The sequence below is a fragment of the Rattus norvegicus genome, chromosome 7 (assembly GCF_036323735.1).
Source record: "Rattus norvegicus strain BN/NHsdMcwi chromosome 7, GRCr8, whole genome shotgun sequence".
Taxonomy (NCBI): domain Eukaryota; kingdom Metazoa; phylum Chordata; class Mammalia; order Rodentia; family Muridae; genus Rattus; species Rattus norvegicus.
This window is the reverse complement of record NC_086025.1, coordinates 73,160,688-73,171,220: the sequence shown is the minus strand read 5'-3', so window position 1 is coordinate 73,171,220 and position 10,533 is coordinate 73,160,688. Positions and strand designations below refer to the sequence as shown.

General features: G+C 39.6%; 1 pseudogene; it reads left to right on the top strand.

Moving 5' to 3' along the window:
* The first annotated feature begins 9,564 nt into the window (after positions 1–9,564).
* The window catches only part of Zcchc10-ps1 (zinc finger CCHC-type containing 10, pseudogene 1), a 2,576-nt pseudogene continuing 1,607 nt past the window's right edge, over positions 9,565–10,533 (top strand).

Here is a 10,533-nt window from a genome sequence, read left to right as displayed (position 1 = left end):
CAGTTTATAGAATGCAGGCATTTTGAAAGTAAATGTAAACTGAGTAAAATACATCTATTACCATATCTCCAAGTACAATCTTTAAATTAGTGACAAAGGGGCAGTCATTTACGCTGAGCAAGCAAAGCTGTCAGCCCTGGTGCCAACCCATCCTCTAGCACAGAAAGCACAGGAGTCTAAATTCGAACCTGCCGTCGTTCTGTCGTTCTGTAATTGACAAGTTTGGCTGGGAGCGAGAGACTGTTGACTACAGAACTAAGGCCATTTGTTTCCGTTCTTCCAAATTAACGATGCACTAAGTGTGGGAGCTGCAGTCTGTGTTTGAGAGAACCACAATGTATTTATGAGCACAGCTGCAAAGCTTTAAAGAGAGATTCTTCAAAACAGGGCAAAAACGTCTCGATAAAATGGAGAGATTCAGAAGAAAGGTCCACAGGAGTATTAGTGAGGCCTGGGCTGGAGGGATGGCTCAGGACTTGGGGGACTTGCTGTCCTGCCAGGGGACCTAGGTTTGATTCCCAGCACCCACAGTGCACAGGTGCCGATTGCATGTAACTCTAGCTCTGAGGACTCCAATCCCCTTTCCTATTTCTTCCCTCCACAGGTATACACACACACACACACACACACACACACACACACACACACACACACACACACACAGACATGTGTACACATGCATGCACACACACATGAACACAAAAATTCACACATCCCATAAATAAGTTATAAAATATATCATTATAGAAGTGCACTAGCTGCAAGTTCTCATTATTTAAGACCTCAGATTGAGGGAAGAGACACTGGAGACACTGTCCCCACAACCTGACAAACCCAGAGATCCCTGCATTTGTCCACATCACTGTGCGGCGAGCCTTCCAAGTTGAGGTTGGGTTCAACCAGTTGGTTTTTGGTAGTTCATAGCAAGTGACTCTTTCTCAGACTTATAAGGTTGGCCAATCATAACTGTTCACCTTCCAGAATTCCTGTACTTTACCACCAAAACAAAACAAAATAAGTTTGAAAATATGCATAAAAATTGATGGCAAGATTTTGAATGAATAACCTTTAACCTTCCTGAAGATTGTACCAGTCTGACGCCATAAGTACATAAATGTTCACTAGTTTATTGGAGAAATAGAAAGTGGGTAACATTTTTATCCAGGCTTACTCTTGTTTAGCATGTTAGCAAATAAATCCAAGGATCCCTCTTAAATCTTAATTAGAGGCTAAGAATGTTGGTAAGAAGCTCAGAGAATTAACTATTAAAATGCCTTCAATGCCATGTGAATTACCTGGGACGAAGCATGTGGGATATTGCAGGTTTTAGAATATGGTAAACAACAAACATGAAATGGAAACAAATCAAACAAAAGTCAATGAGAGATTGGCAGCATCGATTTGGGGTGTTTTCCTATGATGTCTTCTGTATGCTTAATCTGTGTTTGTCTGTCCATATGCTCCATGTAAAATTTTATCTATGATCATATTTGGACAGAAAACATTTGGGTGAGACTGTGGATTGTATTCAAAATGAGAACTACATTAATCATAATATATATACATATATTATATACATATATATGGAGAGAGAGAAAGAGAGAGAGAGAGAGAGAGAGAGAGAGAGAGAGAAACATCTGCATACACAGAAGGCATCTTGAGGCTGTGCGCATCTCTATGCTCCTTACTATATGGTACAATCTACAAAGCAGAACCATATCCCCCCCCCAAAATAATCAACTATGTAATTAGGAAGCTCCATCTACTAAGAGAAAATAATTTAGAGATTCAAGTCCAAGGTCATTTAGTCCTCTTGCCTTGGTCCTAGAGCAGTGCATTATGGGGTAGACCTTGTTTGAACAGAACTGCTGATCTCATTAATTGGAGGCTAAAGAGACAAAGAGAAAAAGACCAGAGTCGCCCCCAGTGTGTTCTAAGAGCTTCCTACGCCTTGGTTTATTTGTTTGTTCGTTTGTGTTTGGTTTTGTTTTCTGCATTTCTAATATTTCTTCACATTTATTTCGCTCACCTTCACTTGCAAGTACCCACCATATCATTTGCTAAGTTTTATTTCCCTTCTGTATTTGAACTTTTATATGCAAGAGATTTTTTTGATTTATAGATTTTACTGTGTTGGGTTAAAACAACTCAAACAACAGGAACCTCCCAATTGTTTCAAGATGGCTACCAGCTCTTTAATATATGCATCTTTGCAGTCATTTACATTTCAGGCTCTAGCAATCATTCATAATCACATACGTGCACGTTCTACACTGTGCTGATATGCATGCGAACATATACACACATGTGCAACACACATGCACATAAAGAGATGCTTTGGCTTGTGAATGGAATGTTATATTGTTCATCAGACACAGAAGCATCCTTTTCTTCAGCCTCAGTGAAATATAAAACATCCCCACTCTCAAATGCATTGTGGTTCTTTGTGACTCCTTCAAGAATAAATGCTCTTCAAGAATAAATTCTCATCCTCCATCATGTGGCTCTTCCTCTTCCTTCACAAATTCACCAGTATTTGTGACAGTGATGTAAAGCTGGCTAGCATAATAGTCATCATTCCAATTAGCTTCTGTGTGACTGAGGTAATGCTCCTGTCTTAGCAGGATTTCTATGGATGTGACAAAGCATCACAACCAAAAACAAGTTGGGGAGGAAAGGGTTTAAACTTTGGCTTAAACTTCTACATCATAGTTCACCATCAAAGGAAGTCAGGACAGGAACTCAAACAGAGCAGGAACCTGGAGGTAAAAGCTGATTCAGAGGCCGTAGAGGGGTACTGCTTGCTGGCTTGCTCCTCGTGGCTTGCTCACCTTGTGTTCTTATAGCACCCAGGACCACCAGCCAAGGATGGCACCACCCACAATGGGCTGGGCCCTCCTCTGTTAATCACTAAGAAAATACCTTGAAGACCTACCTATAAGCTAATCTTATGGAGGATTTTCTTAACTGAGGTTGTCTTCTCTCAGATGAGTTTAGGTTGTGTTAAGTTGACATAAACTATCCAGCACAGCCACTATAGTGGTTACAGGGAGACAAACATCTCAAGCAGTAAGATGGACAACATGGATTTGTTGATATTCTCATAAGAATGATCTCTCTCCAAGCCTCTTCTCTTTAGTCCATGGCAGTACTATTTACTCAGTCATTCCCATCAGAACCATAGTAGTAATTCTTTATTTTTCTTTCCTTGTATACAATCATTATCTATACTTACATCACAATCCCAGGTACAGACAACTATCCTTCCAAATTACATTTCAAATGCCTGTTTCTCTCCTTTCAACAACAGTTCAAACTATATTTGCCATGTCTGAAATACAGAAACAATTTTTGATTCAAAATCCCTACCATCATTCATTTTATCTTAGCATAACATGTGGAAGGTAATTTGACAATATGCCCACCTAACAAAACAATAGTAATGGGTTCTCTCCTAGAGTCTATGACCTTCCCAGCCATGGGCTTTAGACTATGTTTACTGTATTATGCACGAATTTCATCCCGTGTAAATGGCCTCAGTTCCAATCAGAAGTAAGTTGGTTACTCCCATGACAGTGATACCACTGTTGCACCAGTAGGTACAGCTTCCCTGGATATAGGAATGCAACATGCATGTGGTCTAGCTCCACCCTTAAACATTATAATCAACATTTTCACAGAAGCCAGTTTAGATTCCCAATCTAATCATTTTTGTGTGCATGTTTGCATGTAAATATGTATGATTTATATATACGTGTATGACGATGGCAGTGCAATTCAAAGGGAGAGATTGAGTTTTATTTGCTATTACACTGCCTTAATCCTTTGAGATAAGATGTCCCTGGACCTGGAGCTAGACTGGCAACCAACAAGCCTTCGTGATCTTACGGTTACCGGTCACCACTTCTCAGTGGTGGGGTGATCGTCTCAGCATTATTCTCTGTATTTTATTAATTTTGTTTGCTTTTTTCCTTTGTGTCCTGGCATTAGAACTTGGGTCTTCATACTTGAGTGCAAGTGTTCTTACCTTCTGAACCATCTCCCCAGCCTGACTGACAGCAAGTGACTTAAAGCCCTATAGTATTTTCTCTTTGCTCTGTAAATCAAATCTAAACCCTTACTTAAACAGAAACTGTCAATTGTCTAAAAGAATTCAGTCTCCCTTTTTCTTTGATAATAGAGTTGTATCTGGGAAAGGAATGTCTTGGGGACAGAAATTTATATGATCTTAGGTCCTAGATGCGATCATTTTATTATGTCCCAATGGCCATTCCAATACAAATAGAATGATATCTGACATTTCCACATACAGCAATTCAAACTCAGAATGACCAAACCCTTATTGACCTGAAATCCTGGAAAGAAAGAATTAACCCTAACAGAGCATGCCTATTAATTCAGGTTTCTGAATGAGTTTAATGTTTATTTTTTTCCAATTGTTTTATGAGAGAAAAACTACACCTTTGTGTTTGAGCCATTTCATTTTACTTTGAGGTCTTTGTGCTAGACTAGATTTAAAACAAACAAAATGAGTATATCATAAATATCAGAGAAAAAGTAGTTGCAAAATCACTTAACAGTGAAGAGATATGCCCTAAGACCATATCCAGGCCAGAAGAACAGAGTGCATGTAGAATTCTGTTTTCATAGTTGTGGGGTCAGGGCTGTAAGTGAAAGGATACAAGTCACACACACACACAAACACATGTACACACATGCATATACATACACATACTCACATGCGCATATATACACACATGCATACATATACATACACACACAAACATACACACATGCATACTCATACATGCATGCACACATATACATACACACATACATATACACAGGTACACATACACACATATGCACATACATACACACACATATATACACATACATATACATACACATATACACAAATACATGCACACATATATACTCATGTACACACACATACATACACATACACACATGCACATATATACACACATGTACACAGGTACACATATACACATGCATAAACATACACATAAACACATACACAGCTGGGTCTCATTAACATAAATCTACAAGAGCTTTTGTGTGTGTGTATGTGTGTGTGTTTGTGTGTATGTCTGTACATTTGTGTGTGTGTGTGTGTGTGTGTGTTAGAGGGGAAGTTGTGGAAGTTGCTTTTTCCTTGCACAGAGTGAGTCCTAAGGTCAACTTCAGGTTGTCACTTTGGTGTCAAGCACTTTAACACACTGACCCATCATCCCACAGGCCTTTTAAGTTTGTGTTTCTAAGCCAGTTCTTCTCTGCCAGGATCTGATCTCATCAGCAGATGTGTCACCATGGCACACTGTGTGCACGATGATGCTCATGTCACCATGGCACACTGTGTGCATGAACTTCTAATTTCATTTCTCTGGAGCAGTAAGACAAGATCACCACCTAATTTAACACATTATTTTTATATTTATTCTCATCTAAGGCAGGCAAATGGCAATGTTTTTATTTAAATTTTATTTTACTTTATTACTTAATGTTTATGAGTGTTTTGCCTGCATGTGTGTGCCACACGCATCCATGGTGTCCTCTGAAGTCAGAGAGGGCATCAGACCCCCTGAGACGAGTGGTAGATGGTTTAGTACCGCTGCGCGATGCTGGAAACCAAGCCTCTGCAAGAGCCCTATGTTCTCTAAACCACTGAGCCACCTCTCCAGGCCCACTGAGTTGACCTTATTAATAGCAAGATTTGACAGCACAGTGTGTACTGGTCGTCAGGAACAGTTGCTCTGAAAGGTGACTACATGGCTCTGAGTCCTGGTTCTCAGTTTAGCTCCATCGTGGGCAAGTGACTTAGCCTGTATGACTGTCTGCTCCTTATGTAAAATAGGGATGAATATAACTCCATATTTTGTGATTAGTTTAACACATAGTAAAAGCATCTGTTGTAATACCTACATTGATTGGTTTGTTTCTACAGGTAATTTTTATATATAGCATTTTATTTAATTTTCATAATCAACTTGGAACATTTTAACTTTTTATAATTATTTATTTCATTAATTTTAAGTTGTTTTAATGAAAGTAGATTTTGCTCTCATGCAATACATCCTGATCAGCTTCCCCTCTCTCCACTCCTCCCAGCCCCCCCCACCTCCCCTCCCCACAGATCCACTCCTCCTTTCTCTGACCTCCTTTCAGTGACCCAGAAGTTAAGTTTCCCATTTATCTACAACTATGAAACTGGTTCTTTCTTTCTGGTACACTGTATTTTGATGCTAGCACAGTACTAGACGGTGGTGTAATACACCAAAGAAAGTGATTTTAATGACTAAGGAGCCTGAGTTTAGAGGCCTAGAGTTCCACCTTCTGCTTGCTCTCCTAGGTTTGTACATGAAGTTATTATAAACATAACTTTGAAAAAAACCCTTTGTGTGGTGCCTGTGACACACAACACTATTAACGGATGTTAATTTTCTTCCTTTCGTAACTCGCCATTAGCAAATAAAAGTTTTCCCATCTTAGAACCAGCTTCTTAGAGTAAGGGTTTCATGATTTTAATTTATCAAAAGACATGCTGAGAGGCATGAAAATCAAGTTTTACTCAGTGTTTTGAGCAGTGCAAAGTCCACCAATGACAACGACAAAGTAAATATGTTTGGAAACAGAAAGAAAAGCACAGAACTGCTTCATGGAACAGGTCTCCTAGAGCAGACAATACATTATAGACAATATTGACATATTTACAGGTAAAAACCTTATAAGACATATTCTTCCAATGGAAATCATTGGAATATTTATGCTTGGAATATCACATTGAACATCCACTATCATCACCAGTACACAGATGCTAGGGGAAATTATTAAAGGCATAAATCAGATTTTTGTAATTGTGCACAGTATCCCTATCTTCTCAACAGGAGAGAACAAGTTTAAACAACATACTTGCCAAATTAAATAACTGAAGCCAAAGGGGGAAAAAATCTACTTAATGTTATTTTCCAGGAAGGAAATGTTAGAAAAGTAGCCTGGTCGCCCTGCCTAGAGCAGGAGGCTGAAGCTGTTAGCATTTGTGCGGAGCCACACGGGGATACTAAATGACAGTTCACAGGAAAGGCCATGGGCAGACCGCTATGTTGGAATTCAACTTTCAAAATGCCTCTATCAAAAAAATCTGGAAAAATCAGGTCGGGATGTATTAAAAGGTAGTTATCAAGACTAGAAACTTCAGATTCAGTTTCCAGATTGGGGACCCCACCCACAATCGTAAACAACAGAAATACAGCAAATAGAAATGATACTTTGTCTCCTGTGATTGTTAGCGTTTGAGCAGAAAACAAGACAGCAATACTCAGGCCTTGGCTTTGTGGCCACACTCGAGTGGCTCCAGGAAAATAGGGCCGTGATGGCTACGATATGACATAATGTATTTCACCCGGCTCCGTCGATAAAGCTCTCCTCCTCTTCTACACTTCCAAAAGTTATCATCCGCTCTTTACAAAATGGACCAAGAACTCACAATGACTCCATTTCCCTGGCATTTAACAGGAAATCAGGGGCAGTTACTGAATCTTAAGAAGGTAGGCTAATATTTTATTAAGATAAATGTAAACTTTATTCTAAAGTGTGGGAACTAGCTTTTGACACCTCAGGTACACTTTTAATATTGCTATTCTAAGGACTTTAACTTTCACATTATCTTCAATTGGATTGAAAACTTGAGAATAGTAATCCTGTCTTATAATTTAACATAATGGGGAATTAGCAAGCTGATAGATGGCATGCTATCTTTAGAATCTCAAAATGGTTAATACCACAATATTACATTTATTTCTCTTGTTAAAAAAAAATCAAATCACAGCAGGAAAATATCAGTAAATTTTTCAGTCATTAGGTGAGTCCCTGTGCACTCATTGATAAGTGGCTATTAGCCCAAATGCTTGAATTACCCTAGATGCCTAGAACAAATGAAACTCAAGACGGATGATCAAAATGTGAATGCTTCACTCCTTCTTTAAAAGGGGAGCAAGAATACCCTTGGCAGGGAATAGAGAGGAAAAGATTAAAACAGAGGCAGAAGGAACACCCATTCAGAGCCTGCCCCACATGTGGCCCATACATATACAGCCATCCAATTAGACAAGATGGATGAAGCAAAGAAGGGCAGGCTGACAGGAACCGGATGTAGATCTCTCCTGAGAGACACAGCCAGAATACAGCAAATACAGAGGCGAATGCCAGCAGCAAACCACTGAACTGAGAATAGGACCCCATTGAAGGAATCAGAGAAAGAACTGGAAGAGCTCGATGGGGCTCGAGACCCCTTATGAACAACAATGCCAAGCAACCAGAGCTTCCAGGGACTAAGCCACTACCTAAAGACTATACATGGACTGACCCTGGACTCTGACCTCATAGGAAGCAATGAATATCCTAGTAAGAGCACCAGTGGAAGGGGAAGCCCTGGCTCCTGCTAAGACTGAACCCCCAGTGAACTAGATTGTTGGGGGGAGGGCGGCAATGGGAGGAGGATGGGGAGGGGAACACCCATAACGAAGGGGAGGGGGAGGGATTAGAGGGATGTTTGCCCGGAAACCGGGAAAGGGAATAACATTCGAAATGTAAATAAGAAATACTCAAGTTAATAATAATAAAAACAAAAAAAAAAACAGGAAGTAGCCTGATAAGCTCGAATTCAGGGTATTTGGCTGTCAGTGTGTCCATAGGTTAGAGTCTTAACACTTCATAGAGCTCATTCAAATTCATTTTATCTGCAATTCAAACTATTTGCATTTTTCTCAAATTTCATGTTCAAAATTCATATTCTCTGCAGAAACACACACAGGGTCGGGTTGGGGGGTGTGAATGACTCTTGCTTTTTGGACATTTCTTGCCATTGGGAAGAACATTACTGTTATTAGACTAATAAAGGTGCTGTGAATATGATTTATGCAACAATAAACCAAAGCATTTCAGATGCTCAGAGTAAACCTAGGCTTATAACAGATAGCATCTGAAAGAACTGTGCTTGTCCCCTCATTGCAGATCAAGGCATACCTCAGAAGTAAGAACTACATTGCGTGTTCTTCATGGGCTTTGGAACTTCTTCACCATTACCCACCAAATAAATGTTAAAAACATGACACTTTACCTCCATGTATTAAGACTTAGACCCCGAATACTGTGATACCCATAGAATCTAGTGAAGTAGTTATAGAAGCAACCAACCATATTGCTAGAGAAGTGTACAGAAAGAGACAGAAAGAGTGAATATAATATTATCACGTCTTGGCTTTGACCTCAAATCATAATTATAGTCATCACACAAAATGCAATCCATTCCCGTTTCCAATGTTTCATTTATGTCACCTGTAAGTTAGAATACTACAGGTTGCCTCAGCCTTTCAAACCATCCAATGATCTGGATGCATCATTAAAATTAAAAATACCTTTAGTCAGTTAAAAATTAGCAAAGTCCACAGAATGTAATGGAAGTGATGGTAGACAGACAAAAATAACGAAAGCATACAGTGCATTTACATAAGAATAAGATCCATTGGCTCCGGCCGCTCCAAGATGGTGACTCCCATGCATCCGGGTCTTAGCTCGGAGGCAAGCTGAAGCCGATAAGCAACACGTAAGATGTCAGAAATGCTTGGAATTTGGTCATTGGATTTATGAATGCAAAAGGAAAAGAAAGTACCTACATGGGACTTCAAGAACAGCAGAGCTGAAGAAAGCTTTAAAAGGAAAAGAAAATAGATTATTGCAGCAAAGCACAGAAGAGACCAGCACTAGAAAGACCGAGAAGAAGAGGTCTAAGATTGTCACGAGTTCCAGTACCTGTAGCAGTGACAGTTCGGCCAGTGAGTCTAAGTCAGAGAGCGAGACACCTGCGACTCAGATGAAAGCCTCTCTAGCTCCTCCTCCTCAGCCCATTCTTCCTCCTCTTCTTCCTCCTCCCCTCATGGTCGGACTCAGGCTCAGACTCCAGCTCCTCCAGCAGCGGCGGCAAAGGCAGTAGCAGTTCCGAGAGCAGTTCTGATGCCACCAAAGAAGAGGAAAAAGAAACAGAACTCTCCACACTGGACCAGTGGATCAAAATCACTTATGACTCCCACGGGAACTGAAAACCTGCTCAGGCAAGCAAGTTAGCTGGTTAGACTTGTTAAAATCCAGAACTAAGTATTCACCATTGTGTAGTATTACATATATATATATATATATATATATATATATATATATATATATATATATATATAATCTTTTATAAGAATAAGATACAAAGTAATATATTTCATAAAGCAAGCAGTACTATGATAAATGAGGAAAAGTAGAGACATGGAAGTCCTGCTCTTGTCATATACTTCTTCTCCCTGGGAAGTGCTGAGGAGAGCATGCATGTAACAGACAAGGCCAAATGACTGGGGTTTAATATTCCTAGAAATCTGTTTTCACAAATGTTTGTGACACTAGAAACCCAAACTGTCCCAATACTCACTCTCCAATCATTACCAGAAGTGGCGAGATTTTTAGGAGTTTGTG